General features: G+C 39.1%; 1 long non-coding RNA gene across 1 annotated transcript in view; it reads right to left on the bottom strand.

Annotated features, from left to right (window-relative positions):
- Positions 1 to 228: 228 nt before the first annotated feature.
- Positions 229 to 18,217, bottom strand: part of LOC107649861 (uncharacterized) — a 75,286-nt gene continuing 57,297 nt past the window's right edge. Inside the window, exon 2 of the long non-coding RNA XR_001624278.2 lies at positions 229 to 701. This is a non-coding gene — a long non-coding RNA (uncharacterized LOC107649861). The remainder of the gene's footprint in view (positions 702 to 18,217) is intronic.

The following is an 18,217-nucleotide window of genomic DNA, read 5'->3' on the forward strand; positions in this document are numbered from 1 at the left end:
TTGTGTCCATCAGGCACAAATTGATCCCTAAAAGGGACTGAAGTCCAAGTCCCCAGCATAGTCAGCTGGAATAAATCATTCCCCAGTTATTAAGCCGGAAGATTGCTAAATTCTCACCTTTAAAGATCAAGTAAAGACTGGTCAAGGAAAGAAAAATCTGGAAAGGGACCTACATTCAAATAGGAGAAAACAACTGTATAACAGAATCAAAAAGGAACCTGAGGAGTCTAAGCAAGAGTTGCTTTAATGCCTGCTTACTTCAGATCAAGACTTTGCATTGGCTGCATTCAGCTTTGTCTAGCAGTTTCAACCTCAACCTGGAGCTGCATATTTTTAAGGTGCTGATTTTCCTAGAGATATTCCAGCTTCACAATAGGCAGGCCATTATAGTTTCCTCTCTGTCGTCTTTTGAGAAAGCCACATTCTTTACCTAATGGGGAGACGACTTGATCCACTAGTCTGCCAGCACTTCCTTCAGCCAATAGTGGGAGAGTAGACTCTGGGTATGAAGGATGTCAGGAAATGACTTAAGATGCCTTTCCTGCGTGTGAAATAAGAACACATGAGATAGGGAGTTTCCCCTGAGATGTAAATGAATATCAGTTGATCCTTTAAGGACTCCTTTGGCTGCAACTTCTGCCCTTTTGTCCCACTTCAAGGTCTGTACAGGAACTATGCACGAAGAACAGTGGAATGCAGACCTAAGAGATGGGAAAAAAAAATCATGAATACGAGGCTTGAGCATAAAAATTGAGAGAGAGGGTTTCAACAGAGGATATCCACAAGAATAGAGACATGTGACAGAGTGACAAGGGCTAAGAATGATCAAACCTAGTTCTATTCATATTCCTTTAGAAAATATCTATATCTTATTCTATAGACTTTAAATATGTTATATCCATAACTTACATACCATTTATTATTTATACCTTGAACCAACTCTACCCCACCCCACCCCCAGGCTATTTCCTCATATTTTTCTAGCAGTAAAAAAATCTTTAGATTACCTTGAAGAGGATCATGAGCATAAGGATAAATGGGAAGAAGTAAGAGTTATGCAGAAGAAAAATAAGTTGTGATAGGCATGCACAATTTTCTTTTTTATACTTCTTTTTTAAAATGACTTTTATATACATCTTTTGTTTTTACCACACTTCACTTTCAAATATCCTGCCTTCCCCTGCCTAGGAATACATCCTGAATTTAACCAAAGTCCCCAAACTGATAGGTATGGGACTCTCTCCTCATGTGTGGAGAGTAATGTTTAGTGTATGCACTAGGTAGGGTGGAGTTAGTGAGAACAAGATTGAGGAGAGATTCAGTCTCTTTGGCCTCTTCTGGCTTCCAATTTGAGAGAGAATACAGACCATGCCAGCCCCACTTCAGGTTACTGAATGTAAAGGAAGACTTTGGAAAGAAGTCAATGAGAGAGGATCTGTCAATCTCTATCATGTCCCCATTCCCCAGCTTACTAGACTAGAGATTTCAAGGAATTTCCCATGTGGGTAAGAACTAATTCTCTTCCTTCCTCCCTCTCTCTCTCCCAAGTCTGCCTCTGTCTTTCTGTCTTTGTCTTGCTGTCTTTCTCCCCCCACCCCAGTTGAGCTGAGATATCTTACTCCTAATGAGAGCTCTTTCAGTCTATATTGTCTAATATATATATATACTCATATGTATTTCTGTTTTGCTATCAACTTACGTAAATGGATTTCTTTCTTATTTGCTTTGTGTGTTCATTGAAGAACTAATGTCAGGTGGGAAGGATGTCAAACTTTGGATAAAGAACTCAGATAAAGTTCCTCCTTTTCCCATTAAGACATAAATGTCAATCGGAAGTTTATCTGGAGTCTAAAAATTATATCTCCTAGACCCCTATTGGTGAACCGATGGCATGCATGCAGGAGGGGGCTGCTCCTTCCCCCCTCTCCATGCACTCCTAAGGACATTCTCCCATGATCTGCCCCTCTGTCTAGCAGTCCAATGGGAATACTTCTTCCATCCTCTGTCTGGGGTAAGGCAGGGCAACTGACGTGTGGCATGAGGGTTGCAGTTTGGGCATTCAGTCTCTAAAAGGTTTGCCATCACTGCCCTAGACTAATAAAATGTAAGGAATTAGATACAATTCTAGCCTAGAACCTCCTCTCATTGCCCATCCTGAATTTCCTTAAGTCTCAACTAAAATCTCATCTTGTAAAGGAAGCCTTTCCCAACCCCCTTAATACTAGTGATTTCCATCTATTAATTATTTCCTATTTATTCTAAATATAGCATTTTGGCATATATTTGTTTGTTTGTTGTCTCCTCCGTTAGACTTTGTATGAACTTTATTTTATGCATTTAAATATTATTCTGAGAAAGGTTGTGAGCTTCATGAGGGCAGGGACTGTCTTTTGTATCTTGCTATATTCCCAGCACTTAGCACAGTGTCTGACACATTGTAGATGCTTAATAAATCTTTGTTGATTTTTTGATTAATTGATTGGTGACCCAGAAGTTCCCTAGACATAGAAGCTATCTGAACTCAATAGTTCTAAAAATATATAATTCATTAGAGTTTGTTTGGTGCAAGCAAAGGATAGGTAACTTGATACTTGACTTACTAGATAAAGAAGTATAATACCCTGGAGGAATCTGGACTTGGAAATCACAGCACAGAGAATGGACTCAAGGATCTATGTGAACTAAAACTCAGGAGATTTGATGCTTTCCTTGGAACCACAAATAGAGATCTATATGTTCATTTTAAGTTAATTTATTAATCAACTGCTCAAGAAAATCTAACTAGCCAGTAGACTCTGTTCATAGTCCAAACATATACCAAAAGAACACAAAGGGCTAATCAGGAGAGCTGAGCCAAAGAGAGAGAGAGAGAAGCATAAGCCAGAGCAGCTAAGCTGTACAAGAAAGAGCAAAAGAGTGACCAGATGAAAGGGGCAAAAGAGCAAGCAGTTAGGCAGGTAGGCTGAGCAAGAAAGAGATCCAAACTTCCTAGACATGCAAATATAGATCCCTTGTAATGCCACCACTCAGTCCTTTCCCAGGACATCTATGATTAGAAAACAGGCACTCTAGAAATGGCCTCAACTCCCCCCTCACCACTTCATCACAGAAATAGGAGGTCCTAAAGATGCCAAGAGACCCATCACTCTGCTGGATCACTGCAGTTCAAAAATGGCTGCTGACTAGCTGACTGATTTCATTATATTAGTTAATCAAGAGGCTGCTCAGCCCTGCTCCTAAAAACTATTATTTACAAAGATCTTAACAAAAGGGAGGAACCAATCCAGTTTCATAGCCTGGGGAAGAAACTGAGGTGGAAAATCAAAAGATTCTTGGGGGCCAAAAGGGGGTTCAATTTCACAATTCAATATCATAATTCAATATTAATTTTCCACAGATTACTGACCTTCTGTGTCCACATCATGGAATAGGGTGAGTGGATTCATTGACCATCCCCAGCAAGGAACAATACCATCAACGTTACCCATATCCCTTTCACCCCAACACTAAGGGCAATATATCTGTTCTCATAACTGCATTGCATCACTTCGTCTCTTATTCCCCAGTCCAAAAGCCCTACTATTCCCTATAGCAGGGAGAAGGGACAGGTGTAGGATGAGGGGAGCATTATACATTAGTTAGAATATTCCATAGGGGTGAACTATATCCACCCATTTATTATTAACACTAATGTTTGGAAACACCAATTATATGTTGATCCAGCCTTCAGGAGGGCTATAAACATTATTTCAGCAGTGGCCTAATGGGTGCTGTATATTTGCCACTGTGCAAAGCCTAACCTTAAAGTCTGACCATCTACTAAAGGTGACTGTACCCCCCAGAGGCAGGTAGACTGGAGCCTGGGGTTTCTGTGCAGATGTTACAATTAAGAGCTATCCAGAAAAAGAGGCCATCAATACAAATGCAAAAGCCAACAGCTTGTGATGGTATATCAATGATATCCTATATAGCATACCAGAGACCTTTTTATTGTAACCCTCTTTATCCCCCTGATTTCTCAAAGTCACAAAGGCTGTGTGATTGTTTGACAGTGACCCCCTTTATAGTATTGATGGCTTTTCAACACCTCATGGGTGGTATCTCTGGTGTTTTACTGGAGGTCCTTGTACAAATATATCCTTTCTGTTTCATAATAAATGGTCTTGGCATTTAAAAGAGAGCACACTCATTACTTTAGATGCCAGAAATCTAAATATGAGTCAACAAACTGAGACAAATGTACAATGGGAATGAAGATACTTTGCAGTTCTCTAAATAATAGTAATGTTTGGCAATATATGCTGCTTTTGCCAGCAAACTGCCTCCTAAGTGGGAGAATCGAAATAATATTTCTTTCAAATAGCTTTCCAAATTAGTTCAACTTTTAACATAACAGAGAATAAATCTGCTAAATGTCATATGTGTACATCATTTTTCATATTAAAATTTAACATGAAATATGAGTGAACGAAGACTTTGCTTGCTTTGTCATGTTTTGTAGCATATAAGACTTTTGTTTGAAGAAGTCTTTCTCCTTGGTAATTTCCTAAAATAGAGCATCGAGGGGACAGCTAGATGATTCCGTGAATAGAAAGCCAGGTGTGAACGTGAGAAGTCTTGGGTTCAAAACTTCCTAGCTATATGACCTTGGACAAGTCACTTAAATCTAATTACTTAGCCCTTATGGCCCTTCTGCCTTAGAACTGATGCCTTGTATTTATTTTAAAACAGAAGGAAAGGATTTTTTTAAAGAAAAAAAAGAAAGCATAGAGAATGCCTTCACGTGCAACACTCTAGATGTGAACCAAGTCATTAGATCCTGAAACTAGAGCTCTTCGAAGATATAACTCATGTGTGTGTGTGCATGTGTGTGTGTATGCACACATGCACGTGTGTGTGGTCTGAGAAACCCAGACTGTTTCCCTTGTTTCTTCCTGTTATTCATAAATGGACAAAGACCAACAGAATCACCATCAAGAAATGTCTTCTCTTCCAGAAAGACACAGACTGAACAAATCTTCTGGGACCCAAGTACCCTGGGAAGAAACCCCAAGGAGACATGCAAACAAATACTAGTGAAGAAAGAAACAAAAGCCTGGAACCATGATAGACAAAAAAAATAATTGAATGTCCATTGCCCTGGTCACATCTGCCACTTGAATCAGGTATTTCAGTGACTCTGCAGAAAAGTTATATGACGAACAAAGGCCTGTCTTAAATCAGAACACAAACCTAAATTCAACAAGTCTCCAGTGGCAGAGGAATACTTGTGTGAGGTATGCAGGATTAAGTGGCAAGGGCAGGAAATAGTAGCTGCTGTGAATTGCTTTAAGCAGGGCAGCAATTTCTCTCCCGTGCTAGGGCTTGGTTAGCATATAAAAATTGGCAGAAACAGAGCTTCTTTAATGGTGGTGTAGGCTGGACCATCATACTAGCAGTCCTGCAAAGCTGGTGGTCTTTGAAAGAGGGAAAGACCAGAATGATCTTTTCCAATGAAATGGTACAGTTGTGGAGTCTGGTATTCCTGAGTGTGTTTCCCAGTCTGTCAGTGCTGTGTTCCCTTGTGTTGTCTGTGTCCTTGGAGAAGCCTTGGATGGTAATGATTCTGCTAAACCTCCTGATCATGAGTGGAAAACACTGAAAAGATTTGGCAGTGATGAATCTGTGCACAGCAACAGCTGTGTCCAAGGACATTTTCTGAACTCTTCCTTCTGGTTTAAGTCATGCCCATGGCAAAGGTCATGGGACCCTGGCACCCTGCCACTGTTTTCATACCCAGTCCTTACTGCAACCTACATGTGTCAAAAGTTTGGACTTCCAGGGTTCCAATCTCCCAGTGGGAACATTCAAACCCCTTAACTTGGTAAATGGACTGGGTTTAGTCTCAGGGGAACTCCTCCCTATTAACAATTGGTGAGGTCTACTTCTATTGGTGTCCCTGTTCCATTGCTGCTGTGTCTGCTCTCTACTGTGGCTCCTACCATGCCTGCCAGAGGAAAGAAGAAAATGGCTGTGCTACCAACTTTTGTAGACCTTAGTAAAGTGAGCATGGATGTATTGACCAAAGAATATGGTCTGGCTTAATCAAATTGGATCTGAAAACACAATTTGAAAATATTTATAATTTATAAATCCTATAATTTTATAATTTATGAATTTGAGACCAGCAAAGTTGTAAGTAATTTGGAAACAAAATGCAAATGTTCCAAATATGACCTTCTATCCACCTGAAAACAGAACATAGGCAAAATGCTGGGCTCTGAGATTACTATTTAAATATATTGATTGATCATTTTTACCCACCAGTTGGGTGAAATGCTAAAATTAAGTCAGAGTAGAAACAGGAACATATAACTCTTGGCTGTGACATGGGTTTTTATATTCCTGCAACTTCAATATGGGATGCTTGTATGCTTGCCTTGGAGAAATACCAAATGGATTTTCAAACTATAAATGTCAATAAATTCAGAGCAACATTACTATGGTTGATGAATTCCAGCTCCACACCAATGTGAGTGATGACACAAAATTGAAGGTCTTTATCAGAAAGGAAACAAGCAACTGGAAACCACTGTCAATCTTAAAGGGACATTTGGAATAGTAGCAACTCTAGCTTTGGAACAGCAGCTATCTATCAGATGGCCACTGATAATTCTTTATATGCTAAAATGAACTCAAACCTCAGAGGGAGAGATTATACCCACACTTTAAAACCAGTTATCATACTGACTTTATCAATTTTGATGAAAGGCAAGAATGGCAATGCTTTCGACCACAAACTTGATTTCAGTTTGAAATTTCAAGCCTTAACAACAACAAATTGTATAATAATTTAATTTTAAACTATTTCCCCAGATTTTTACTGTTTAAATTACTGTATCTTTCTGTTACTTGCATAGAATGTAAGTATTATTAAGTGCCAATTGTATTAGATAACTGATGATGACACAGCTTAAACTGTTGTCCTTTTAAAGTGTTGTGAGATACCTGACTCAGAAAAAGTGCTCCCAGGTTGTTGGGGCATATGTGATGATTACCACAACAGCTTTCCTAAAGATCAAAACAGTGCATTACCCACTTTTTTATTTTTTTGACATGATAAAATATTTAATCAAAGTAGTATTGTAAAATAAAGTAATAGGAAAACATACAAAAACATTCATTCCTGAATGAGTACAAATATCCCCAGTTCAGAGTAGATTGGGGAAATTGTCCTTCTAAGACAGGACCTCTGAAATAAGGAATCTATCTGTTTCTCTTTTTTAGCATTTTCCATTTCCCCCCTCAATTACATGCAAAAAAATTTTTTTTGCCTTCACTTTTTTAGTTTCAGTCAAATTATCCCCCTCCCTCCTCTCTATCTTCCCTGATGTGGCATACAATCTATTATAGATTTTACAAGTGCAATAATGTAAAGCATTTCCCCTAGTAATCATTCAAACTCTTAAAGGAGGTGTGTGTTTAATATCCTCCTTTGACTAGATCAGAGGAAAGTTAGGTAGGTACCAGTAACACTGCCTTCCCTCATCCTCCCTCATTTATCTAGACTTCTATTTGCATACTATAGTTATGTGAAATAAGTTCCTTCTTCCCTCTCTTTCCTTTCTTCCCTAGTGAATCCTCACCTTTTAAGATCATCAAAACAAAGAAAACCACTCCTAGGCTCTAATCCTATTTAGCTCATTCTATGATCTCTGATAACATTAGAGTTTTGAAAGAACATTTCTATCCCTATACACAGAAAGTGTAAACAATTCATCCTCTTCTGATTGTTCAGCTGTATTTTCCTTTTTTTTTTTTGCTTCTCTAGACTCTTGTGGTTTGCATTTCAAAGTTTCTACTTATCTCTAGCTGTTTCTGGAGCAATGTTTAGAATTGATCCACTTCACTGAAGATCCAGTTTTCTCCTATAGAATCTTACTAAAGTAATTTTGGTTGTAGGACTGTATGTCTTCCTTTTGAAATAGTAGATTCCATTCTCCAAACTCCTTTATAATGGTAGCTGTTCAGGTTTGTGCAATCTTGACTATAGTCCAAAGGTAGAGACAGCATGTAGGCAACCTTTTGATGATTCTCTTGAGTTCTGTGCTTGGGCATCAAATTTTCTGTTCAGGTCTGGTCTTTTCTTTACAAATGCTTGGAATTCTTCTATTTTGTTAAATGACCATATTTTTCCCTGTAAGAATATAGTCAGTTTTGCTGGGTTGATTTTGATTCTTGATTGTGGACCTAGTTCCCTTGCTTTCCAGAATATCATATTCCATGTCTTTTGGCCCTTCAGTGTAGATGCAGCCAGATCCTGGGTTATCCTCACTGTGGTTCCATGGTATCTGAATGACTTCTTAGTAGCTTGTAATATTTTTTCCTTGGTCTGATAGTTCTTGAATTTGGCTATAACATTCCTGGGTATTGTCAGTTGGGGATTAAGTACAGGAGGTGATCTGTGTATTCTTTCAATCTCCACTTTTCCCTCTTGTTCTAGAATGTCAGGGCAGTTTTCTTGGCTAATTTCCTATAGTATGATGTCCAGGCTTTTTCTTTTGTCATGGTCTTCCAGTAGACCAATGATTCTTAAGTTGTCTCTCCTGGAACAATTTTCTAAATCTTTTGCTTTGTGAATGAGGTGCTTCATATTTTCCTCAATTTTTTCATTCTTTTTATTTTGTTTTATAGTGTCCTATTGGCTTGTGAAGTTGCTTGCTTCTAGTTGTTGTATTCTGGATTTTAAAGACTGGATTTCTTCACTGGCTTTTTGGTTATCCTTCTCCTTCTGGTCTGATTTTCTTTGGAGGTCATCTGCTCTGCCTCATTTTTCATTTTCTTTGCTTCATCTTTCATCTCCTTTGCCTCATTTTCAAGCTGATTAATTTTGGCTTTCAAGACACTGTTTTCTCTTTCCAGATTACTTATCTTAGTTTTTCAGTTCTTTTCCCAGTTGTCTTCAGCCTCTTTTAATTGTGTTTTGAATTGTATTTTGAGTTCTTCCAGGGCCTGTATCCAATTTGCTGGGTTTTCTGTTTTTTTGCTTGATGTTCCCTTATCCTTCTCTGTTCCTTTTGCTCTTTTTTCATTGCCTGTATAGAAGCTGTCGATTGTAATTTCTTTTTTCTTTTTCTGTTGTTTGCTCATATGTACCCCTTCTCTCTCTCTCTCTCTCTCTCTCTCTCTCTCTCTCTCTCTCTCTCTCTCTCTCTCTCTCTCTCTCTGTGGTTTTGGGCTTTTCTTTCAGCCTTCACCCTTGGAGTTTTGTCAGTAAATCTCTCAGTTCAGTCTGTGGGGAAGGGGTGTTGGAGCTTGAGCTTCCCTGCCCTATGAAAGCTTTGATGGGATTAAGTCTGGCTCCATTGCTGGATGTGCCCTGAGTCCAAAACCTCGGGAAGTGGGGGACAATATAGAGTGTCTCTGCTTCTGCAACTATGCCTCCAGCTCTCTGCTCTGCGTTTCTCCTCTATCTGCCTCCCTACTTCCTTTGCTGGACACTATGAGCCTGGCACAGCTTTGCCCCCAAGGTACTCCCTCCAGACCAGTGCCTTTTCCCGCCCAGAGTTTCCAGCTGCCGCTGGAGGCTTAGCGCTCTAGGTGGAGGAGAGTTCCAGGGACCTTCCTTCTTCCTTCCCCTTAAACCCGAGTGTTCTTGAATTCTGGCTCTGGGGGGTGTACTTTTTATGTTGAGTTCAGCAGGAGGGTTACTTGGCTCTGTCTTGTTGTTAGGTTTGATTTTCAGTCCCCTAGGAGCATTTAGTTTGTAATCAGTAAGGAAGTGTTTTCAGAGGTCTCCATTACCCACTTTTAAAAAATCTAAAGAGAGCTGATAAGAGAAGATGTCTTGAGAAAATTAATGACATTTCAACATCTTGAGAATTCATGATCCATTGAAGTCAATTTGGTTACTTATCAATCATAAAGGATTAGAAGGAAGCTCATTCCTTGATGAACAACAAACTTGTATGAAAAGACTGTTTTTTTTTTTCCAGTCAGATCTTCAAAACCTTGATTATTCCAGCCTTGATTATTTAGAACTAGTTCTTCTGCAAACATACTTTAGTGTATCTACTTTGTACTACTTTGGTGTTTTTACTGGGTTTTTTTTATGAATTACCTAATTTCCAGTCTTTAATGTGGTCCCTTTTCCTGAGAGAGAGAGAGAGAAAGAGAGAGAGAGAGAGAGAGAGAGAGAGAGAGAGAGAGAGAGAGAGAGAGAGAGAGAGAGAGAGAGAGAGATGCTTACGATATTCCCCTAGAAATAATTATTCATTCTTTGTTTGAAGAAGACCCCCAGTGATGAGATACTTACTAATTCCTGAGGCAGCTCAATCAATTTTTGGACAGTTCTAACTCAGTGGAAGGGAATTAGCTCTTCTATAAAGCTTTTCTACAAACATTGCTCCTATGTTGCAGGGAGATCAAGGAAAACCAGTTTCACAGGTCAGCCCTCTACTTCCACATGACAGCCCAAATGGCAATGTATCTATCTTGGTGTCTTATTCCTTCTTTCCTCTCTCCCACCCCAGTCTCCAGTTCTGCTAGAAGTCCTTCTTTCCTCTAGGATAAACATTCCTAGATCTTTGCATGGAATGGTTTTTAATCCCCTTACCATTCTGTTTCCCTTCTTCTAGTCACACTATAGCTTCTCAGTGTTCTAAAAGGATTCAGTACTAATCACAACTCCATGTTGTCTCTTGAGGGCATAATATAGCTGGTCTACAACTTTCCTCCTTCTGGACATTATGCCTCTAATATTGAAGCCTAAAGTAGTCTTAGTTTTAGGGTGGGGTACCATGTTATACCACATCTTGATCTAGTAGTCCATTAAAATTTTTTCATCTCTTTTTTCTTCTTTTTTGATACATTTTGATACTACAAATATCTCCCAGCAAATCCCTCTATATAGAACAATCTCCTAAATGGTTAATTTGTTAATTGATAATCAGGAGGAGAACTGATCCCTTTAATTCTAACACTGACCATTGAATTTGTCCATCTTTTTTTCATGTAAACCATTGTCTATGCCATCCTATTCCTACTTTCCCAAACTGTACCTCTGCAACTGATTCCTATAATGCAAATATAGTAGTGCACTTCCTCCTCATCTCTATCTTTCAAAATTTCTCTCTTCCTTTAAGGGCCACCTCTTCCCTGAGGCTTCTTTGATGCTCCTACTTGATCCTTTCCCCTCAAATTATCAGGGGCACTTGATCTAGATTTCTCTCTTACCTTAACAATATTCTAATTTATAGCACACTCAGTTGTATACCTGTTTCTACTTAGAAGAATGGGATATGTATTCTCTAATTTTAGAGTGAGACAAGACCTTGGTGATCTTCTGGTTGACCCATACTTGACACAGAATTCCCTATGCCCTATGTCTAATAAATGATCATCCAGCCTATTCTTGAAAATTGCTAGTGAGGAGACAAATACCCCACACTCACACCCCACCCCAAGGTATACTTTAAATTGCTTGGAAATTTTTTCTTAATATTAAGTCTAAATATACCTCTATCCAAGAACTGTCCTCTGCTCTTAGTTCTGTTTTTCTGAGTCTGGCAAAAACAAATCTAATCATCTCTTCTACTTGCCAGTATTTTAAATACTTGAAATAAAGCTCTTATGTTCTCTAGCTCCATCCCAAAAGTCTCATGTATTGCATTTAGAATTAAAAGAGACCTTAGAGGTCACTGAGCCCAATCACTTTATCTTAAACCTAAAGAAACTGAGGCAAAAAAAATTAAATGAAATAAAGTGTCTGAGGTGGGATTTCAATCCAGTTCTTCCTTTTTTTTTTTGCAGTTAGACATTGACAGTTCTTTCAACCAATCTTTACGTATGAAATTCCCTGTCCTGGCTGCCCTCCTGTGGATGTTCTCTATGTTATCAATGTCCTTCTGAAAAGGTGATGCCCAGAATTTACCCCAACAGTCTAGATGACCTGGTCTGAGCAAGGCAGAATACAGCAGAATTATCACTTCCTTAGTCTTAGAATGTTTGTTGAATGAATTAACACCTAAGCCTCAGTTTCCTCATTTGTAAAATGGTGATGGTAATAGTTGCAGCTCTTACTTCACAAGATTATGATTTGCTAATGATGCTTGGAATATATGCCCTCTGTCCCTTCATATCCTAGCTTCCTCCAAATCTTAACTCAAGTATCCCCTCCTATATTGGACTTTTCAAAATCCTTCCCAATTGCTAGTGGCTTCTTCCTAAAATCTCCTTTTATTTATTTTTGTATATAATTATCTATGTACACACTTCCTCCCAATGCTAGACTATAAGTTTCTTCAGGGCCAGAGACTATTTCAACTTTTGTCTTATAGCTCTATCACAGTGATGGCGAACTTATGGCACAGGTGCCAAAGATGGCAACAGACCACTCTCTGCGAGTACATGGTCTCCCTACATTCCCAAGAGTTTACTACTAGAAAGGCAGGGGGACTCAGGCAGAGCTGCTCCCCTCCCCCTCTCCACCATGCCTGCATTTTTTTTTTCACATCACCTGTACCTCTGCCTACCAGCCCAATGGGGGCACACAGGAGGCAAGGTGGGTGGCTCACAGGCAGCTCAGCTGGAAGGAAGCTCAGTGCTTGGACCACTCCCCTCCCCCTCTCTATACTTACTGAGGACATTCCTCGTTTCACCCACCCCTCCACCCAGCAGCCCCATGGGAGCCCTTTCTCCCTCCCCTGTGTGGAGTATGGGGGTAGGGGTTGGGGCATATCTAGAATATGGGGGGAACACTACACTTGGTCTGGGGGGCCTGCACTCTGTCTCTAAAAGGTTTGCCATCACTACTCTTTCACCTAGTAAATGATGGATGTTTAATAAAATGCATTTTGATTAATGGCATCATGAATGTAAAATGTTCTGTAAAATAGAAAATCCTATTTAAATATCAGCATTCCTTATTGTATCAAGCCATATCATGATGGCATTTTACCATTATTAGATCTATTTTTTGGGAAAAGGTAAAAGTGGGTTTTTCTAAGTATTTAGATTACATTAGGAAAGTACTTTCTTTTAACTCATTCTTCCATATTGCACTATTGAGTAGATTGTTCCGTACTGTGCTAATGAGCATGAGCAATGTTATTCGTTGGAATGCCTGTGTACTTTACTAATAGTAGAGGAGCAGATTCCCTAGGTCACATGAACCACTGGAAGGGAGCTTCCTAATGAAAGGGCTGAAGATGAAAAGCATTTCCCTTTGTTCAGTAATTAAAACTTAACTTATTTAATAGATTATATGTCAGGCTTATAGAGAACCTGATATGTGACTACCATCACCTCTCCCCACATCTGACTTCAGTCCTTCCCATTCTTTTGACTTCATTCCCTCCTAGCCCATCCTTTACCTATACTACATCCTCATTACCGACCATATCCCTATAATTTCCCTGAAATGGCAGTTGTGTGTGTGTGTATTTGTCATTTATGTTCAGCATCTAGCATAAAGTTAGGCACATATTCAGCATTCAGGAAATGCTTGTGGTAAGTAATTGATTTATTTAGTGGTCCTTGAATTGGTCAGGGCTAGTCCTAAGCAAGCTGTAAACAGCCAGATGTTTGTTTTCTTTTATGCCCTCTCACTCGCCTTTTCCTCATCCCTCTTCCCATTTTCATGAGCAGTGTGGCAGAAGTCCTTGTTCCCTGGAATAACCAAAGCAAAAACTCTGCTTCAACCAAAGAAGAGCTACAAATAATCCACAGCTATTTCCTTCAATGCTGTTTATTATCTGGTATATTCTCCACTTCTGCTCCAGCAGCTGAATTACCTTCAATGCACCAAATTGGGTGTGGATTAACACTGACTGTGAGTGGAAATGCTGTTATTCACTTTTTTCTATTGACAAAGGACTACTGTAATAGCCTGCTGGTTGGTCTTCCTGCCTCTCAAGTCTCTTCACAGTATAATCTATCTTCTCAACAGCCAAAGTGATTTTCCTAAAGCTCAGATCTGATCATGTCATCCCTCTACACAATAAATTCAAGTGGTTGTCTTTTTCAAAAACTGCAAGATCAAATTTTAAACCTCTTTTTGGGATTTAAAATCTTTCACAACTTGGCCACCTCCTAAGTTTCCAGGCTTATGCTTTTCTCCTGCCTACATATACTCTACAATCCAGTGACACCAGCCTTCTTGCTTTTCCTTGAAGGAGATTCTCCATCTCCTTAGGCTGGACATTTTTCACTGGCTGACGCCTATGCCTGTAATGCTTCCCTTCTCTTCTGTCTCCTGGTTTCCTTAGCTTCTTTTTAAGTTTCAGTTCAAATCCCAGATTCAGAAGATTGTGAGATTTTTTTCCACCAGGGCCCCTTGCTCCCTTCTCCCCAAAGTGAGTGCCTTTGTTCTGCGATTACTTCCAATTTATAATGAATTCATTTTGTATGGATCTGGTTGTTTTTATGTTTTCTCCCTGTTAGAATTTGAGCTTCTAAGGGCAGGGACAATGTTTGTGCCTTTATCTGTAACCTCAATACTTAGTACAGCTTCTGGCACATAGTAAGGACTTTACATCTCTATCTACCTCTATCTCTGACTAGTGGCTTGGGAGAGCCAGATTGCCCTCAAGAGCTCTTCTTATCTACACTTGGAGGGCACTGTAAACTGGGTATGGGCCAAGACAAAGAGTTGGGAGAGACCTTCAAAGTTATCTAGCCATACCTGATCAATTCATTTCTACAGCAATTTACTGAAATATCTTTTACAGTCACAATTTGGGCAATGTACATTTTCTATACCTTGGTTTAGTTGCATTATTGTGGCTTTTTTGGTGGAGACTTCATAGTGTTGAGACAACAATGCAAAGTCAACTGTGATGAAAAGAAGCCAATGAACACTGAAAAATACCTCTTACATGCTTGGCATTATTCAATACATTCTTGGCACATGGATGCTAAAGATACAAAAGCAAAATTGTCTTTGCCCTCAAGAATTTTACATTCTATGAAGAAAATGAAGACTAGAGAGATTTTCGCTTGCCCAAATTCACTGAGATGTTAAGAGGTAGAACTCTGTGGTCTGAACTTAGGTACTTCAACCCTAAATTCAGGATGCTTTCCATGAAACCAAGTGGCAGAATATAGGTAGAGTGTGTGAGGTTGTTGTTAAAGCTGGTGCTTGAAGTGTTACCCAATGCTGGTACTAAAGGTGAGCAGAAGATTCTAAAAGAACTCTAAATGAACATCCTAGTGGAAACAACTACATGGAAATAGGTTCTGATCAAGGAAACCCAATGAAATGGCGCATTGACTGTGGGAAGGGTGTGTTGAAGGGAGGGAGGGAAACAATGTGATTATTGTAACCAAGGAATAATGTTCTAAATTGACTAAATAAACTAATTCAAATGGGAAAAAAAGAAGATACCTTAATGCCTATGCCCTCTTTTCTTACCGACTCTTTCATTCAGTTCACCTATGTGACCCTTTGACTTCCCACAAGTTTTCCCAGAAAAACATGGAGCTCTAAGTCCCTTAGGTTTTCTCCTACTAGTCATAGTTAACAAAATATTTATGGAGCGTTTATTATGGGCCAAAAGCTGTGCTAAGCCTCAAGAGTACAAAAGAAAGACAGTTCCTACTCTCAGGGAACTGAAAATCTAATGGGAGAAAAATAATACACAAAAGGAAGCTGAAGGGCAACAGAAGAGAAAGCAATGTGTGAGGGAGGTGAAAGAGGTGGAAAAATGGTAGGATTCAGAGAAACATGGGAAAGAGTGTGTGAACTGATATAGAGGGAAGAAAGCAGCACCAGAAGAGCAGACACAATAACTACAATAATATGGTAGGACCTTGGCTTTAGAGCAGGAAGGGACCTTAGAGACCATCTAGGCCCTGGGGTCTTATTGACCTTTTTGGTGTTATGGAATCCTTAGGCATTCCAGTTAAACCTGTGGATCCCTTCTCAGCCAGAGAAAATGCCTAGAACTGAGAGATGCGCTTTTGAAATAGCTAGGAGGTCAGTGTCACTGACTTCGGATGGGGAGTGGGGTTTAAGATTGGCAAGATCTACCTTCCCCTTGTTTCACTTGTTCCCTAGGGAGCTGCTTCATGAGGGCAGATTGTTTGGGTTTGGGTTTTTTCCAGGAATATGCCTTGCACTGAGAATCACTCTTGGCCTAGATCTAGGAATGGAACCAGAGAAAACAGATGCAAGCCGGAGTGAGAGAAATCATATTAGTTCATTTACTAATTAATAAATCTGAATGCATCTCAACTGCTCATTTTTATTCTATAAACAGGTCTTACAAAGAAGCACAGAAAATTAAATTAACATGTCTCTGAAACAAATTTTATCAGTCTATCTTCTCAACTTGTCATTACATATGAGAGAATAACGAGAATGTATATTTCTTACCTTCCCACTCATCTTGCATAAGCTATTGTTCATAAGAAGCAATTATTTAAAAAAGCTGAAGGGGCTCCTCTGAACTATGACTGACTGTTAAGAGAATTATTTTCAGGATGAAAAGTGGCAGGAAAACTGAGACATTAAAAATGGAATTTATATTGGTTTGAGATCCTCAATTTGAAAATGAATAGCATTTTATAATTTGCTACTATTACTTGTCATTTTCTAATCTCATGAAACACCCTCGGCCCATACTTGGGACAGTTTCTTGAGAAAAAGCCTTGACCTGAGTACTAAGCTGAAAAGGGAAGGGGAAAATGACTTCTGATCAGCTAAGAGATTACCCCACCACCATCAGAATCAGGGAAGTATTTTGGGGAAGTCCTCCATGGTTGGGAGGGAACAGGATTCCCTTTATTTAAAATGATGATGACTATTCTAAATACAACTCATTTCACTCTGTGGTAAATATATCATATTTCTACATGGGTATTGTCTGAGGATCTGACTTCAAATTCCTTGTCTCCTACTTAGTATCTGTATGTCCTTGGGCAGCTATAGTGGAATGTAAAGAACATTAGCTTTGAAGTCCCAGGATCCGGATTCAAATTCTAGCTCTTCCCCTAATACCTGTGTAACCATAGGCAAGTCACTGATCCTCGCTGTGCCTCAGTTTCCTCATCTATAAAATTAAAAGGTTAGACTAATATAATGGGAATGGTGAAACCCTATTACAATTGATATGACTAGAGAGAGTAAGGGACAAATAAAAGGGAGTTAGGGTGTTACTGTGTTAAATTAAATTCAAATATTTATCTATGCCCAGTTATCCCTTTTAAAAATGTGAAGAAATTGCCTAATAGAATTAGAAGGACAGTTTGTCATTGGCTAACTGAAAATTGGCCACATCCCTGTTGTGGTGAAAAACTAAGTTTTCCAGCTTTGGAGATAATCAAGATAATTGAGTCAAGAAACCAAAGGGGAGGAAGGGATTGATCCTTCCTCTCTACTTCCATTGCTCATAGCTTCTTATGTCTGAGCTACTACTCACCACCTTCAGCAAGGAGCAGATTCAAAGAGAGAGGTAGGAGATGAAGAAGCTTCAAGGATTTTGATATCTGAGAGAAGTCTAAATGAAAAAACATTTGGGAGTCATTCATACATAAAGAAATTACAACACAACACAGGAAGGAATGAGTGCCTTGAGAAAATGGACAGAAGAATAGAGATGTTGACTAAAATGCCTTAAAAAGCAATAAAAAGAAGTTTAACACCAGGAGATATTCCCCTAAAGGATGATAATGCTGCTAAAGAAACTGGGTTAATTGTCAAATACTTTAGGGAGATCTGATGGGGGAGTTAATAGTTATCTCAAAATTCTTTGAAGAGCTATTATCTTTTAGAATCATGTTCATGTAAAAGGTTACCAAAGAGAGTCCCTTTTGTGTAAGGGAGCAAATTAAACTGGGAAGTATATGCATCATCACTGCTGTGACATTAGTGGGTAAAGGTCAGAGAAAACCAAAAGACTCCTACCACATTAGGATAAGCTTTCTTAAACAGAGAAAAAGAAACAGTCATTTCAGGAGATAAAACACATGATTCTTTATAGAACTGAGTGGTTTAGAGATGAAGTGGCAGGTCTGGAAGTCCTGTAGATTCCCTGCTGGTTATAGTTCATAGCTCCTAACAAAATGATGCATTAAATTCTTTTTAAAATCCATTTTGGTTGAAAATTCTAGTCTACAGATTTTCTACACTGTAGAAGAATGGAATAGGAGACAACATTTGTAGCCATATGCATCTCTTTGGCTTCAGGATTCTTTCCTAACAATCCAATGATTTTGAGTGCCATATCAAAAAGGGAGA

This window comes from Monodelphis domestica, chromosome 8 (genome assembly GCF_027887165.1).
Source record: "Monodelphis domestica isolate mMonDom1 chromosome 8, mMonDom1.pri, whole genome shotgun sequence".
Taxonomy (NCBI): Eukaryota; Metazoa; Chordata; class Mammalia; order Didelphimorphia; family Didelphidae; genus Monodelphis; species Monodelphis domestica.